The 18,121-nt window shown below is 49.9% G+C and overlaps 1 long non-coding RNA gene across 1 annotated transcript in view; it reads left to right on the forward strand.

Annotated features, from left to right (window-relative positions):
* Nucleotides 1-2,385: 2,385 nt before the first annotated feature.
* The window catches only part of LOC140409557 (uncharacterized), a 61,683-nt gene continuing 45,947 nt past the window's right edge, over nucleotides 2,386-18,121 (forward strand). Inside the window, exon 1 of the long non-coding RNA XR_011940395.1 lies at nucleotides 2,386-2,876. This is a non-coding gene — a long non-coding RNA (uncharacterized lncRNA). The remainder of the gene's footprint in view (nucleotides 2,877-18,121) is intronic.

An 18,121-nucleotide genomic window follows, 5' to 3' on the forward strand; every position in this document is an offset into this window, starting at 1 on the left:
AATCTTGTGGGTTACAACTTGATCAACCGTAGCTCTAGTTAATTGCCTGTAACTTCCTGGCACCCCAATGTTCGATTTGTGGGGTACCTCTATAGTGACCCTCTCAGAAGTTTCAGGTTATTTTTTACGCAACAATTGTCCAGAAGCCCTGTACAATTGCCTTACACTGGGAACCATCTGACAAAGCATTTTAAATAACTAACTTGAGACGAGAAATAAAAGCACTTGTAACTTCAGCGTAACTATTTTAAATACCTTTAAACTCACAGGCTTTGGAATTTTAGCACATGCCAATGTGTACGGAGTGGCAATCCGATGTTGATTGCCACTCTAAGAAAGTTATGGCGCTTTTAAAGTGTCTGCTGTGATCTGCCTAGAATATATACAGCAATATAATGATAAACCATCAGCCTGAGTCTAAAATATTGTCAGAGTAGAGGCATTTTGACAATCCCTGTAAAATTCAAGAGGCTAACAAATGGTTTATGGCCTGTCTTGATTTGAAATTGCAATCCCATCAAATAATCAGAAAACCTCTCAGGTGCCCAGATTACTGCCAACACTTCTTTGTATATAGCCACAGAGTATTGTTCTGTTTCAGTTCATAACCTAGAAGCATAGTAGGCAGGTTTCCTGTTATCATTCTCCTGGATCTGAATAAGTACAGCTGCAAGGCCTGTTGATGCATCTACAGCCACCACCAGGGGCAATCTGGCATTAGAGTGATCTGGCATGTCTGAACAGAGGAGTCTTTCCTTTATCTTCTGAAATGCATTGGTTTGTTCAATACCCCCAAACCACTGCTGGCCTTTGTGCAAAAGGTCTCTCAGTCTCAGTTATCGTAACTAAGTTCAAAATTAATTTACCAATCCTATTGTCGAAATCTCTGGATATCAGTAACACACTTTTGTTCTGGTTGCTGCTGGCTTTTGTTTTTTGAGGGCCTATCATTATGCCTTTGTATTGTATAATGTGTCTCAAGAATGTGCACATTCACATTGTTAACAAAAGTTAACAATGAATCCATTATTCTACTGCAGCCTCATCAAAAAACTCAATCAAGCTGGTAAAGATGATTTACCTCAGAACATCTATACTGCCTTACATTAATTAATCCACGCTTGTTTCGTTTTATCGCAGATTACAATTTCCTAAATGTTCTTCCCAACTAAGAAAATGCTGATTGACTTGCAGCTGCTGTATTTATTCATAGAATTTACAGAGCAGAAGGAGGCTATGTGGCCCATCGAGTCTGCACCGGCCCTTGGTCAGAGCGCCCTACCTAAACCCACCCACCCCACCCTATCCCCATAACCCAGTAACCCAACCTAACCCAATCCAATCTTTTTTGACACTAAGTGCAATTTATCATGGCCAATCCACCTAACCTGTACATCTTTGGACTGTGGGAGGAAACTGGAGCGCCCTGCTTGAACAAGGGGGTAAGATTTGTAATTCTCTGTCCTCTGGCCCTACCCCTGTATCAGTGGAGGACTGGATGTTTATGACCAGTACCTCTGCACTTTCTACCCATACTGCTCTCGGATCATAGAATTTACAGTGCAGAAGGTGGCCATTCAGCCCATCGAGTCCGCACCGGCACCTGGAAAAAGCACCCCACCTAAGCCCATATCTCCACCTCATCCCCGTAAACCCAGTAACCCGAGCTAACCTTTTGGACACTAAGGGCAATTTAGCATGGCCAATCCACCTAACCTGCAGATCTTTGGACTGTGGGAGGAAACCGGAGCACCCGGAGGAAACCCATGCAGACACGAGGAGAAAGTGCAAACTCCCCACAGTGACCCAAGGCTGGAATTGAACCCGGGTCCCTGAAGCTGTGGGGCAGCAGTGTTAGCCACTGTGTCACCGTGCCAAACTCAGGAATGCGATCCAATCGTATCTGGTGATTTTTCCAGTAGCTGCTCTTTCACAATATTTAGCCCATTCAGTGACTCAACTGGGTCCCCTTTCAATAATACTTTGGAAATATCTTCTTCCTTGATGAAGGCAGATGAAAACTATTACAGTACCTCTTTCATGTTCTGTGCCACCTTTTTGGTCCCTAACCGGTCCCACCTCTCCCCCCTGCTACACATCCATTATTTTAAACTCTCACAAAGACGTAGACATGATATTGTAGATTTTGTAAAATGGACACAATGGAGCCTTAATATTGTCTCCCAAAGTTATCTGATATTTCTTAATTGCAATGTTTGCCAAGCTTCGAGAAGGTCCGAAATAGATTGCAGATACGTATAATCAGATATGTGAAGACATGGAAATTCAATGCACATTTCCACATAGGTAAACAGTAACTCATTAACAATGGCATTCTTTTTTCTTTCTCACCAAACCTGAAAGCATGGATCCATTCAAGTTAATGGCTGTGATGTTTAAAAGGTTAATTACCTCAGCTACAAAGCAACGGCATTAACAAGGTTTACCTAATATTGAGGCATGATTCAACAGTTTGTGATAATTTGAGTTTTGAACTGTATAAAGTCTGATTGATAACAGCCATTTGTAGAATCCCAGGAAGACAGAGAGACATCATTCAAGAGGGCTTTTGGCCAAGGGAGGGGAAAGGAAGGCATTCAGAAATCAACTGCAGTTCTGTCAAAAGAGTCCAGGCAGTCTCAAAGTACCATAACCACAAAACTTATGAGGATCAATAAATCTTCTCTCCATCTCTTAAAAACCTGCTGACTTGCTGAGCCCACCTACAAAGGCAACCTCTGACTATTCAACTACAGAAATCATCGAAGCTTCAGAACACTACTCTTCAACTTCTCTTCACTCTAGACAACCAATACTTCAATTCCAAATTATGGGCCGGTAACAATGCCTTAAAGGACTGAACTAAATGTTGCTTTGTAAGTATATTTTATACCTTATCTGTATTTAATCATTGTATGTATTTAGTTGGTAATGTTATCACTTTTACTTAAGTAACTTACAGCAGCATTTTGTAATAAACCAATCTTTTGTTTGTTTAAGACTAAAGCTGTGCTGTGGGCTATTTTTAAATTGAACGACTTGCAACTTAAAAGTGGTTACATACAAACATACTTAGTTTCGGGACCACTTTGATAAAGGCCTTTCACATGGTCATGAAAATGCTTTTAGATTCCCTTTTTATGTTTGGCGCTGATTTATTCCCATATTTTCTTTACTCCTCTAAGTTCCCTCTTCACTTCTGCTTTGAACTTTCTATATTCAATCTGATTCTCACTTTTATTATAAACCTGACATGCGTCATTGTAGATGCGAAATATGCACCCATTGTTTTGTTCCCATATCTTTCATCATCCAAGGAACTCTGGCTTTGTTGGCCCAACCTTTCCCCCTCGCGGGAATGTGTGTTGACTACACCAGAGCCATCTCCTATTTGAAGGCAGCCTATTATCAGATTACATTTTTGCTTGCTAATGTTTAATACCAATTTTGACAGGTCAGATCTATTCCTCCTCTAGATTGCTCCTTGTTCTTTTCCATAACAATCAAAACATTATAATATTTAGGCCAGAAATAAACCGCCAGCAAACTGCATTACAACATTCTCAATGAATAATTCTACTAAAAGTGACGTGCCCTTAACTCCTCAACATAGGTTTTACCTTCTCATCTACTTCCTCTAATGTCACAGAAGAAAAGTAATCAGTGTAAGAAGAAGACTTAGTAGATCCTCTGGGCAGGATTTTCCACTTCCGTCAGCAATGGGTGAAATGGCAGGTGGGAGACGAAAATATCGGGCGGGTTTCTCCAGCCACGCCCACCTGGCGACCGGAGGACCCCTCCAGAGGTCAATGGACTTTTCCATTGTCTGCTTCTCACTGTGGCGATCTTGTGGTGGGCTGGGAGGAAGAATCCAGCCCATCATGTGGGCACCAAAGTAAGGTTTACGCTGGCTTGAAAATAGGTCCTAATCGTCTGCTCCAGACCTCAATGGTAGCACATGTTTCCCACTACATCGCGACGAGAACGGCATTTGAATACCATGAATGCTCCTTATGCAGGCAACTCACCGGTATTACTAAATCAAAATGTCACGCCAGCATCTAATTAGACTGGTGTTATTCACGAACAAATATAAGGGATGTATATCTGGTGAATTGCACTTCATTCAAGACTGAGTTATATTTACCTGCTGTAGCGCACAATGACTTATGAGAGATGAATAGAGATGAAGTCGATGAGGCTTTATTAAGCATGACTTGTTCCCCGCAGTTCAGCAACAGACTGGAGCTGCGGGGAGAACTCCTGGTTCTTATACTCCACCTTCAGGGTGGAGATGGAGATCACCAGCCAACCAGGACCCGGGATCTGTCAGCCAATGGCATCACGGCTTCACAGTCCCACATGACCCCTAATGCATACTACCACATTCACCCCTTGTTAAAAATGAACCCGGCGGGGTGGTGCTTCGCATGGTGGTAGGAGTTTACAAGGCTGGTCCTGGGAGGAAAAACGTTTGCATGTCATTACAGTGCCCTACACTTTGCCCTACACTGGGCTATGTACAGGGTTTGTGAACTATTTACAATATTCGTAAGAAGAAAAAAAGAACATTCTCGTTAAAGTCCACAACATTCTTGTGTTACACCGATGCCACAAGTCGAGCGAGCGGTCTGGTCTTCCTTGTCGATCGCCTCAGCCCCGGTGGTGGTGCAGGTGCTTGTTCCAGCTTTGTCGTCTCCAGGAGCTTTACGGTGTCTGCTTCTGCTTCACTCCTGGTCGGACATGGGAGGAGGACCGATCCTCCCGGGAAGGGGGCGGTCGCGGGGTGCGCCGGTGGCAGGGAGGGGGTGATTGGTGTCGGGGGGTGTGCGTGTTGCCGGCGGGCGCCAGGTCTCACAGGGAGACCGTGTCCTGTCGGCCGTCGGGGTACGCCACGTAGGCGTACTGCGGGTTCGCGTGGAGGAGGTGAACCCTCTCGACCAACGGGTCCGACTTGTGCGCCCGCACATGTTTCCGGAGCAAGGTGGGTCCTGGGGCCGCCAGCCAGGTCGGCAGCGACGTTCCAGAGGAGGACTTCCTGGGGAAGACAAGGAGGCGCTCATGAGGCGTTTGATTAGTGGTAGTACACAGCAGCGACCGGATGGAGTGTAGAGCGTCCGGGAGGACCTCCTGCCACCGTGAAACTGGGAGATCCCTGGACCGTAGGGCCAGTAGGACGGTCTTCCAGACCGTGCCGTTCTCCCTCTCTACTTGCCCGTTCCCCCGGGGGTTGTAGCTGGTTGTCCTGCTCGAGGCTATACCCTTGCTGAGCAGGAACTGGCGCAGCTCGTCACTCATGAAGGAGGACCCCCTGTCGCTATGGATATATGCGGGGCAACCGAACAGTGTGAATATGGTGTTAAGGGCTTTAATAACTGTGGCCGCTGTCATGTCGGGGCAGGGGATGGCGAAAGGGAAACGAGAGTACTCGTCCACCACGTTCAGGAAGTATGTGTTGCGGTCGGTGGAGGCGGGGGCCCTTTGAAATCCAGACTGAGGCGTTCAAAGGGACGGGAAGCCTTGATCAGGTGCGCTCTATCCGGCCTGAAAAAGTGCGGATTGCACTCTGCGCAGATGTGGCAGTTCCTGGTGACTGTACGGACCTCCTCCACGGAGTAGGGGAGGTTGCGGGACTTGATAAAATGGTAGAACCGAGTGACCCCCGGGTGGCAGAGGTCCTCGTGGAGAGTTTGGAGACAGTTTACTTGTGCGTTGGCACATGTGCCGCGGGATAGGGCATCGGACGGCTCGTTCAGCTTACCGGGACGTTACAAGATCTCGTAGTTGAAGGTGGAGAGCTCGATCCTCCACCTTAAGATCTTGTCATTTTTAATTTTGCCCCGCTGTGCATTATCGAACATGAAAGCTATCGACCGTTGGTCAGTGAGGAGAGTGAATCTCCTGCCGGCCAGGTAATGCCTCCAATGTCGCACAGCTTCCACTATGGCTTGGGCTTCCCTTTCCACTGAGGAGTGGCGGATTTCTGAGGCGTGGAGGGTTCGGGAGAAAAAGGCCACGGGTCTGCCCGCTTGGTTAAGGGTGGCCGCCAGAGCTACGTCGGAGGCGTCGCTCTCGACTTGGAAGGGGAGGGACTCGTCGATGGCGCGCATCGTGGCCTTTGCGATATCCGCTTTGATGCGGCTGAAGGCCTGGCGCGCCTCTGTCGACAGGGGGAAGGTAGTGGTCTGTATTAGGGGGCGGGCCTTGTCTGCGTACTGGGGGACCCACTGGGCGTAATATGAAAAGAACCCCAGGCAGCGTTTCAGGGCTTTGGAGCAGTGGGGAAGGGGAAATTCCATGAGGGGGCGCATGCGTTCGGGGTCGGGGCCTATTGTCCCATTGCGCACTACATAATCCCAAGATGGCTAGCCGGTTTGTGCTAAACACGCACTTGTCCTCGTTGTATGTGAGGTTCAAGGCTTTAGCGGTCTGGAGGAATTTTTGGAGGTTGGCGTCGTGGTCCTGCTGATCGTGGCCGCAGATGGTGACGTTGTCGAGATACGGGAACGTGGCCTGCAACCCGTGTTGATCAACCATTCGGTCCATCTCCCGTTGGAAGACCGAGACCCCGTTTGTGACGCCAAATGGGACCCTTAGGAAGTGGTATAGTCGCCCGTCTGCCTCGAAGGCTGTGTACTTGCGGTCACTTGGGCGGATGGGAAGCTGGTGGTAGGCGGACTTGAGGTCCACGGTGGAGAAGACCTTATATTGGGCAATCCGATTGACCATGTCGGATATGCGGAGGAGAGGGTACGCATCTAGCTGTGTGTACCTGTTGATGGTCTGGCTATAGTCTATGACCATCCTTTGCTTCTCCCCTGTCTTTACTACTACCACCTGTGCTCTCCAGGAACTATTGCTGGCCTGGATTATGCCTTCCTTCAGCAACCGCTGGACTTCGGACCGAATAAATGTCCGGTCCTGGGCGCTGTACCGTCTGCTCCTAGTGGCGACGGGTTTGCAATCCGGGGTGAGGTTTGCAAACAAGGATGGGGGTTCAACTTTGAGGGTTGCGAGGCCGCAGATAGTGAGTGGGGGTATTGGGCCGCCGAATTGGAATGTTAGGCTCTGCAGGTTGCACTGGAAGTCTAATCCCAGTAATGTGGGCGCGCAGAGTTGGGGAAGGACGTAGAGCCTGTAGTTTTTAAACTCCCTCCCTTGCACCGTTAGGGTCACTATGCAGAACCCTTTGATCTGTACGGAGTGGGATCCTGCAGCTAGGGAAATCTTCTGCGTACTGGGACGGATGGTCAAAAAACAGCGTCTTACCGTGTCGGGGTGGATGAAGCTTTCTGTGCTCCCGGAGTCGATCAGGCATGGTGTCTCGTGTCCGTTGATCAGCACCGTTGTTGTCGTCGTCTGGAGCTTCTGGGGCCGTGCTTGGTCCAGCGTCACCGAGGCCAGACGTGGTCGCAGTGTCTCAGCGTGTTCTTCGAACCCCGTGGAGCCATCGATGCTGGGGTCCATTGTTGTCGTCCGAGATGGCGGCGGGGGTGAACAAAATGGCCGTCCCCATGCATCGCACATGGCTGGGGGGTCCCAAGATGGCGGCGGGGGTGGACAAAATTGCCGTCCCCATGCATCGCACATGGCTGGGGGGTCACAAGATGGCGGCGCCCATCCTCCCCTCATGGTGGCCGGGACCCAAAATGGCGGCGCCTGCGGGTCGCACATGGGGCGCTGGGGGGGTTGGGGAGCATTTGGGATGCGCTGGACTCTTTCTTCTCCGGGGACAGCGGCGACCCCCCGGGACCGGCACACAGCCGCGAAATGGCCCTTTTTGCCGCAGCTCTTGCAAATCGCTGCGCGGGCCGGGCAGCGCTGCCGGAAGTGTTTCGCCTGGCCGCAGAAATAGCAGCGGGCCCCCCGGGATGCGTCTGAGCCGCGCAAGCCTGTGAGGGGGGGGGTTTGTCGCGACGGGGGTCCACGGAGCCCAAGGGGCTGCCGCGCGGTCGGGGCCGTACGCGCGGGCGTTTTGCGCGGCCACATCTAGGGAAGCTGCAAGGGCCTGTGCCTCTGAGAGTCCTAGCGACTCTTTTTCTAACAGTCTTTGGCGGATTTGGGGAGAGTTCATACCTGCCACAAATGCATCGCGAATTAACATGTCCGTGTGTTCAGCCGTGTTTACCGGCGGGCAGCTGCAGGCCCGTCCCAAAATTAGCAGCGCGGCGTCGAATTCGTCTAGCGATTCTCCGGGACTTTGCCGTCTCGTTGCGAGTTGGTAGCGTGCGTAGACCTGGTTCACTGGGCGAACGTAGACGCTCTTTTGTGCTGCGAACGCCGTCTGGAAATCCTCTGCGTCTTCTATGAGAGGGAAAATTTCCGGGCTTACCCTCGAATGCAGGACCTGCAGTTTCTGGTCTTCTGTGATCCGGCCGGGGGCCGTTCGGAGGTAGCCTTCGAAACAAGTCTGCCAGTGTTTAAAAATTGCTGCTGAGTTCACTGCGTGGGGGCTGATCCTCAGGCATTCCGGGACGATCCTGAGCTCCATAGTCCTTTAAGCACGCTTAATAAATTGTAGCGCACAATGACTTACGAGAGACGAATAGAGATGAAGTCGATGAGGCTTTATTAAGCGTGACTTGTTCCCCGCAGTTCAGCAACAGACTGGAGCTGCGGGGAGAACTCCTGGTTCTTATACTCCGCCTTCAGGGCGGAGCTAGAGATCAACAGCCAACCAGGACCCGGGTTCTGTCAGCCAATGGCATCACGGCTTCACAGTCCCACATGATCCCTAATGCATACTACCACACCTGCATTGCTTGCGGTTCCTCCGACTCCATGCCAGGCTGTGCAGGCAATAGTACAATGATTTCAGGGTGCTTTCAGAGCCAAGGCTCTATGTAACAGTCCATTGCTTTGAGGGAGAGGTTAAAATGAACTGGAGAAAAAAGGCTTGACTGGAGTTGGGGGCAGAGAGGACAGAGGCAAACGAAGGTGCTGAAGGGCAAAAGCCTGACTTTAGGTGAGGGGCGAGGGGAAGACAGCACAGAGGCAAGTGAAGGGACTAGAGGGCATTTCTGTCGGTGGTGGTGGGTGTGGGAGGTGGATACTGAGGGAGAGTGCATTCAGACACATGATTGGGTCGGGTGTGGTGGAAATATCCTCGAGGACAGAACGGAAAGTGAGTCTATGGTTGAAGCCCAAAAGTGAGCTGCATAAAGAAGCGCTTTGGTTTAGACCGCTGAACTTGCAAAGACTGTCCTTGTCCCCGTCCAGGGATTGGGAGGGCATGTCAGCCCATTGTCAGTTGTTCCCAGAAAGGTATGCAGGGTTTGGTCACCACTTCACGCCCTTTGTGTCGGGAGTTTTAGGCATAGTATTCGGCCGAAGATGGCACAGTCACGGAAGGAACCTTCAGCCTGCAGATCAGGAACAGGAAGTGGAGGAGTGGGCACCCTGAGATCTCATGGTGGGGAAGTCTCTATAAATGCCGCCTTTCCCGGCTGCCACCACATTTAGTCTGAGAAGCAGAAAACCCTGCCCTTTGGTTCTGACCACTCAGCGTTGCATTGCATTTACTGTGATTCATCCTCTCCCTCCTAATTTCCGGGCTAGGTATATCCACCTGAGGACATAGTGAGTCACAGGGTCAAGACTTGAACTCTGCGCCAATGGCTACAAAGAGCTGGGGCTGGAAGATAAGGTTGTTGAGTGGAGGTTATTTGCTTTTTAAGATAAATACGTTTTATTATTTCACGGGATGTGAGTGTGGCTGGTGCAACAGGCCGAGATCGCAGTGAAAAAACGTATTGACAAAGAGCTCTAACGTACCAAGTTGTACAGGGTTATTTCTACTGGGTTTGAAAATTTACAGGAAGGTATTTTTTAAGGGCTTCACAGCTCTCTCTGGCTTTAGTTTTGTTGGAGGGGCCCAACAATGGGTCCAAATGCAGGGCAGCCCCACCTTGCCCAATTGAGGGACCCCAGCCACAATTTTCAGCGGTCCAACAACTAATCAGTTAATTTTGAAGCTCCCATCCCTTTAAAGACTGGACACCCATGGCCAAGAACTGCTGACCAATTGGACGGCTAGCAGCCCAACATTCTCAGCGATGCCAATGGAAGTCATGGCTACTGCTCCCCAGTGCTTAGCAAAAAGACTTTCTTGGGATCACGCTGCTCTCCCAACCAGGTAAGCAAGGTTTGGAGGTCTGGGTGCATCATGTTAATCAGGCATGTTTGGTCGAGGGACGGGTAAGTTCGGAAGGTGGGGAGCAGGATGGTTGCCGCAGGGATGGCCATTGCTATTGGGGACCACTCCATGGGCCAAAATATGTTCAGTTAAGTGAGCCACAGGGTTCACCAGGCAGTCTTTCCATTCAGTGGAGGATCCACCCACTGCTAGTAAAATGTCATTGGTGGTGGGAAGAGGCCCTTAATTGGCTACCTAGGTGGCTCAATTGGCCACTAGGTGGGAAAGACATTCACTACCTTCCCTGCTTCTTGATAAAAGGCCATGGCAGCCTGAGGCACTTTAGTCCTTAATTCATCACCTCCCCCGAAAATTTTACGGCATGCCCCCACCTCCAGCTTTTTCCCCCAAGGGCTGGTAAAGTTCAGCCCAGAGTTTCTGCTTTCCACATGCTTAGTGATGAGAGAAATATGCTAACCTTGTATACAACGATTGTTATTGTTGTCCTATTAAGAGTTGAGTCAATTGATAATTCATGACATAATCGGCTACTTTGCAGGCTTTGAGTCAGTCTAGAGTAACCTTTGTCCAGGTAACAACCATCTAATAAATGTCTGTTGATTACTGCGTTCAATCCATGTGCTGCGGTATTACTGCGTTCAATCCATGTGCTGCGGTATTACTGCGTTCAATCCATGTGCAAGTATAATATACATCAGGATAAAAAAGAAACTGCCGATAAGGAACAGATTACAAAAATTATTTTTTGAAGTGAGAAGGAAATTGAAACTTTTCTTGGCAACATATCGGAACACCACACATGCAACTACACAGAGTTCCCCAGCTTGACGACTAACGAAGAGGAAGCTGAGAACCACAGTTGATCTACTCTTACCGGAGGAGACAGCCGAGATAGTAGAATGTAATCAGCAGTCACAGATCATGAGAATAGAAGGTAATTCGAGAAAACGCTCGTTTAAACAAGGAGAGCAAGTTGGCACACAGCTACACCATTAGTTCGAAGTGCAACTGTATTGGCTCAAGCTGGACCAATCTCTTGTACAGTACAACTGAAGATGAGTTAGTGTGGAGACAACACACAGATCAGTTGTTACCTGCACGTATCGATGTGCCAGTGACACCTCCAGTGGAAACACCATCCATGTCACAAGATGATGTGACTATGACTTCTGGTCAATCTGCTGAAAAGAGATTGCCGAAGAATTCCCTGTTGCTACTAGTCTTCCTTCTACAAAAGAGATTTTAGCCTCTCCCAGGGTAGAAACATCCACAGAAGAACCTAAGAATACATCTAAGGTCAAGTACAATCAAACCCCTGAAGTGTGCAGGCAACCAGTGCTGAATAAACTCCCACCAGATCATCTTTCCTATTGACTGTATTACCAATGTGTAATAATTTAATGCCTGCCCTTGTATGTATGTTTAATTAACTATGTAAAAATGCTATAATCATAATAATCTTTATTAGTGTCACAAGTAGGCTTACATTAACACTGCAATGAAGTTACTGTGAAAATCCCCCAGTCACCACACTACGTCATCGCCTGTTCGGGTACACTGAGGGAGAATTCAGAATATCCAATTCACCTAACAAGCACATCTTTTTGGGACTTGTTGGAGGAAACCAGAGCACCCGGAGGATGCCCACGCAGACACGGGGAGAATGTCCAGATTCTGCACAGACAGCGACCCAAGCCAGGAATCGAACCCTGGTCCCTGGCTCTGTGAAGCAACAGGGCTGACCACTGTGCTACCATGCTGCCCTAGTTATTTGTTGTGTTGGGCCTTTAGACGTAAAGGGGGAGGGATGATATATATGTCGGTAATATTGTTGTGTTGTGTCGGTAATATTGTTGTGTTGTTACATGGACACTTAAGAGCTTAGTCATGTGATAGTCTGTGACACCTTCAGCTACTTCGCGGGCTTAGAGTTAGTCTAGACAAAGCCAGTTTACAGTTAACAATCATCCAATTAGTCTCTGTTGATTATTGCATTCGACCCATGTGCTTCAACATTTCCATTCTTTTCTCCTCGAAGTAAAATATACAACAACAACAGGGGCGTGATTCTCCAACCCTCCGCCGGGTCAGAGAATCGCCGGGGGGGGGGATTGAATCCTGCCCCCACCGGCCGCCGAATTCTCCGGCACCGAAAAATCGGAGGGGCGGGAATCGCGCCGCGCCGGTCGGCCGGCCCCCCCCCCCCGTCGATTCTCCAGCCCGCGATGGGCCGAAGTCCCGCTGCTGTCTTGCCAGTCCTGGCGGTGTGAATCAAACCACCTCCCTTCCCGGCGGCACGGGCGGGCTCCGGGGTCTTGGGGGGGGCGCGTGGCGATCTGGTCCCAGGGGGTGCCCACATGGTGGCCTGGCCCGCGATCGGGTTCATGGATCCGCGATCGTGGCCTGTGCCGTTGGGGCACTCTTTTCCTTCCGCCTCGGCCATTGCCTCCGCGATGGCCGATGCGGAAGTGACCCCTCCCCTGCGCATGCGCGGGGATGATGTCAGCAACCGCCGACGCTCCCACGCATGCGCGGCCTTCTGCCGACCGGCGAGGCCCCTTCGGCCCCGGCTGGCGTGGCGCCAAAGGCCTTTTCCATCAGCTGGCGGCGTGCCAACACCAGTCCGGTGCAGGGCTAGTCCCTCAAGGTGAGGGCTTGGCCCCTAAAGGTGCGGAGAAATCCACACCTTTAGGGCGGCCCGACGCCGGAGTGGTGCCCGCCACTCCATCCCGCCGGGTAGGAAAGAATCCCGGCCCTGATGTCAGTGTGTCTCAGGCCCAGCAGCATATATGTGACCGCCCACCAATCCATTCAGATACCTGCACATGTAGTGGAATGAAGCCAAAATTAGGGTAAGCAAGCAGTAGCACAAGCAGTGCAATGTATATCAGGTCCATCCTAAGGCTTAACTGTTGTGTGATGAGTGGCAGGTCAGTCCCGAGTGGCACATAATAGGACTCAGCAGTGAAACCACACTTATTCATTCCTCCTAGGAGGCCTACAAAGACGCAAATTGCATAGTTGCACCACAGGAAGCACTAAAATTATAATTGCCATAAAATTCACGCACGTATTATTTTTTCACAAAGTTGAGATGCAGTTTTCATAAGGTGGCATGAATGTGGATTGATGCACACAAGAGAACTGTCTGTAGACAATTGAATCTTCATGGTGGGAAGGGCAAAGATGTAAATGTTCATGCAGCGAGCATATGTAGCAGTCAAGGAAAAGATTGCCAGATTGTCATGAATATGCCTTGCATCCAGCAAGGGTTTGTGCTCTGCGTTTTCATCATGCTGCTGATTCAAGTCTGCCTGATCCATCATTTGTCCTTTAGGAGCTTTCCCCTCCAGGCATTCAAGCAGAGATGTCTTTGTATGGCAAAGTTGTGCTGCAACACTACCACTGTTCGTGAGTCCCTCAGCAGGTTATATTGTAGAGCATTTATTTAATTCAAGAATTTGAAGCATGCCTTTATAATTCCAACAGTACACTCCTTGATGAGTCTGCAGGCACAATGGATTTTATTATAATGTTGGATAATTGATGTTCAAGAAAAATACACAGCTGTTGTCAGATGTGAATGTAGGGAGTAGCCTTGATCTCCCAGGAGCCAATTAGACACAAAAACTGAGGGAGGCATCTTCTGGTCTGGAGGAGAAGTTGAGAGGCAGGGGCGGAATTGAGAGTAATTAGAGCGGAGAAGGATGAGGGGCGACTTGATAGAGGTTTATAAGATGATCAGGGGAATAGATAGAGTAGACAGTCAGAGACTTTTTCCCCAGGTGGAACACACCATTACAAGGGGACATAAATTTAAGGTGAAAGGTGGAAGATATAGGAGGGATATCAGAGGTAGGTTCTTTACCCAGAGAGTAGTGGGGGCATGGAATGCACTGCCTGTGGAAGTAGTTGAGTCGGAAACATTAGGGACCTTCAAGCAGCTGTTGGATAGGTACATGGATTACGGGAAAATGATATAGTGTAGATTTATTTGTTCTTAAGGGCAGCACGGTAGCATTGTGGATAGCACAATTGCTTCACAGATCCATGGTCCCAGGTTCGATTCCGGCTTGGGTCATTGTCTGTGCGGAGTCTGCACGTCCTCCCCGTGTCTGCGTGGGTTTCCTCCGGGTGCTCCGGTTTCCTCCCACAGTCCAAAGATGTGCGGGTTAGGTGAATTGGCCAATGATAAATTGCCCTTAATGTCCAAATTGCCCTTGGTGTTGGGTGGAGGTGTTGAGTTTGGGTAGGGTGCTCTTTCCAAGAGCTGGTGCGGACTCGAGGGGCCGAATGGCCTCCTTCTGCACTGTAAATTCAATGATAATCTATGATTAATCTAGGACAAAGGTTCGGCACAACATCGTGGGCCGAAGGGCCTGTTCTGTGCTGTATTTTCTATGTTCTATGTTCTATGTAATTGCTATTCAGGACAGTTGGCTACATGCCATCTCACACTGGTCAGTTCATTAGATATGTATGTGCAAGGAACATGGCAAATCTTGCAGCGGGGGGTAAGCAACATGTTGAAGCCCCAGCCACTTCCTCCTCAGCTGGAATATCCAGGTCGTAGTTCTGAATTGCCTGGAGCCAGCATCGTGTATGCCTGAGGTGATCTAAGCAAATTGCACTGATCCATCTGGTCAACTTCTTCTTTTAAGCTGTCCCTCCGACTGAATATTTCAGCCAGTGGGAAGCCCTGGACCCTTGGCCTCACCACACCCCCCTCCCCCTGGACTCACCGCCACACCCCATCATGATGAAGCCCATCCTGGAGGACCACACATGGGTTCTCCTCTTGTTCATACATCCATGTGCATGGAGACTACAGCAATGAAAGCCATGTCTGCGCACCTTCCCTCGAAAGCGTCTGTGCTTCCCTCTGTCACCCTCGCATCACATTCAAGATTCCCTTACCTTGCCCAAAGAGGAAAACAAACAATGGCTACTCCAGCTACACCATTGACTAGCTTGCCTCTGCATGCCACTTATAGGCAGTCGTAAATCTTCAGGTGCATGTTTCTCCAGCAGTGATTACATCATTGTGAAAGGGATCTTAATTCTGGTGAGATGACATTTTAATTAGCACATATCACACAGAATTATAGAATCATGTAATCCCTACAGCACAGAAGGAGGCCATTCGGCCCATCAAGTCTGCACCAATCCTTTAAAAAAGCACCATATCTCGGTCCACTCACCCATCCACCTGCCCTACCCCCGTAACCCTATGACCTAACCTGCACATCCCTGGACGATAAGGGGCAATTAGCATGGCCAATCCACCTAACCCGCACATCTTTGGACTGTGGGAGGAAGCCCACGCAGATACGGGCGAAGGTGCAAACTCAACACAGACAGTGACCCAAGGCCGAATTGAACCCTGGTTCCTGGCCGTGTGAGGCAGCAGTGCTAGCCACTGTGCCACTGTGCTGCCCATATCCAAATGCCTGCAAATGTGCTTCCTAATACTTGTCATCAGGAAGCTTGACACTCCTTCAAACTTCCCGGAACCTTAATTGCAAAAGTGCTGAGAGGCTGATTTTTGACCACCCACTCAATGAGTTCCCTCGCACCCTTGCTTCCTGTTCTCAGAATTTGTACTATATTCCTCCCTGGTTAAAAATCATTCAAGCATCCCAACATCTCTCCCCCCCCCCCTCCCCCCCCTCCCCCCCTCCCCTCCCCCCCCCCCCCCCCTCCCCCCCACCCCCCCTCCCCTCCCCCCCCCTCCTCCCCCCCCCTCCCCCCACCCCCCTCCCCTCCCCCCCCCCTCCCCCCCCCCCCTCCCCCCCCCCCTCCCCCCCCCCCCTCCCCCCCCCTCCCCCCCCCCCCCTCCCCCCCACCTCCCCCCCCCCCTCCCCCCCCCCCCCTCCCCCCCCCCCCTCCACCCCCCCCCCCCCCTCCCTCCCCTCCCCCCCCCCTCCCCTCCCCCTTGTGCAATCCTACCATGCTGCCCTGTAGGACAAAAGTAGTGGAACAAAATTATTAATTTATGGATCCTCCTTGAGTGGTGCTGGCAGTGAGGCCATGATAATAAGAGCACAGGTTTATTCATCGGAACATATCCATATGGCATATCCTTAAATGCCAGGCTCCCTGACAATGAATTGGAACAGGCCGTGTGAAAACAATGTGGGCAATGAGAAAGACATAAGGGCACACTCAAGCAAAACCATGAGTTATATCATGCCAATGGCAACAGCTAGGAAAATCTCATCGCTGATTACATAAGCTGATGAACAGCTATGCAGGTTGGTGTCAGCTGGTGTGAGTATGTTGATCGCCCAAAGAAGAAATGGTATTAACAGAAACATGAGGAGCAACAGCCTGCTGACCCCCGATGGACTGTTTGGATCTGAGATATGCTCAGGAAGTTATCCCTCATCGCACTGGTCTTAATAGTCCAGAGCACAAGTAAAAAACAGGTTCTTTCTCTGCCAAAGTTCATCATCCTCAAGTAGAAGGGATTACCAGCATCAAAACGCAATTGCTTAAATTAACAATGAGCACTCACAATGAGTTTGCCTTTGCAAAAGTGGGGCATGTGTAAGTCTAACCAGGTCGTTTATCAACATTCATACAAATGGAACCTTAAAAGTTGTGTTCTTCAATATAAAGTATGCATTGCTTCCATCAGAAAAGTGTACTTTAGTCCTCATGAAGAATTTAAGCTGTACATTGTCGAAAACAAAAAAAAACGGAAAGTCACCTTCAATCATCGGTGCTGCATTGCTCGAGGAAGAAGAACGTTCACACAATAAATGTGTTTTTTGTTTTGACTGAGCAGCTCTTGTAATCAATCACTGACAAATGATTCAAACTAAGGCAAATGTCGGAGTGGATTAAGAGTCCTTTTCTGAAAGGTAGCAACTAACACGAAGCATCAGTACTCGAGTTCCTAAGAAGCATTAATTTACATAAGCATAATAATGAGAATAAACCCTTCAGGGTATTTTTTTCATCAATATTCCTGATGTGATCACTTGCTATCATTTGCATACTTCAATACTGTAGCGCACAAAGACTCCGTGAGACGAATAGAGTGAAGTCGATGAGGCTTTATTAAGCGTGTCTGTTCCCCCGCAGCTCGATAGTAAACTGGCCTGCAGGGGAAGACTCCGGCTTCTTATACTCCGCCTTCAGGGCGGAGCTAGAGGTCAACGGCCAACCAGGACCCGGGAACTGTCAGCCAATGACATTAGGGCTTCCAGTCCCACATGACCCCCAATACATACTACCACATTCACCCCTTGTCAAGAATGAACCCAGCGGGGTGACGCTTCGTATGGTGGTAAGGGTTTACAGGGCTGGTCCTGGGAAGAAAAAAAAACATTCACAAGGCAATACAGTATTGTACAATTTGTCCTGTTGCAACTATTTACAGAGGGTATGGGAAGAAAAGCAAAATGTTCTTGTGAAAAGTCCATATTTCGTTTTAGATCGACGCCACGAGTCGGTCGGGTGGTCTGGTCGTCCGTGTCGATCGCCTCGGCCCCGGTGGTGGTGGTGCTTGTACCGGTGTTGTCGCCTCCAGGAGCCTTACGGTTTCAGCTTGGGCTTTATTCTTGGTCGGTGCTGAGGGGAGGGGAACCGATCCTCCTGGGAAGGGGGCGGTCGCGGGGTGCGGTGGTGGCAGGGAGGGGGGGGGTTGGGTTGATGGTGTCGGGGGGGTGTGCGTGTTGCCGGCGGGCGCCAGATCCCGCAGGGAGACCGTGTCCTGTCGGCCGTCGGGGTACTCCATGTAGGCGTACTGGGGGTTCGCGTGGAGGAAGTGAACCCTTTCGACCAACGGGTCCGCCTTATGTGCCCGCACATGCTTTCGGAGCAGGATGGGTCCTGGGGCCGCCAGCCAGGTCAGCAGCGACGTTCCAGAGGAGGACCTCCTAGGGAAAACAAGGAGACGCTCATGAGGCGTTTAATTAGTGCTCGTACATAATAACGACCGGATGGAGTGGAGAGCGT

The sequence above is a fragment of the Scyliorhinus torazame genome, chromosome 3 (genome assembly GCF_047496885.1).
Source record: "Scyliorhinus torazame isolate Kashiwa2021f chromosome 3, sScyTor2.1, whole genome shotgun sequence".
NCBI lineage: Eukaryota > Metazoa > Chordata > Chondrichthyes > Carcharhiniformes > Scyliorhinidae > Scyliorhinus > Scyliorhinus torazame.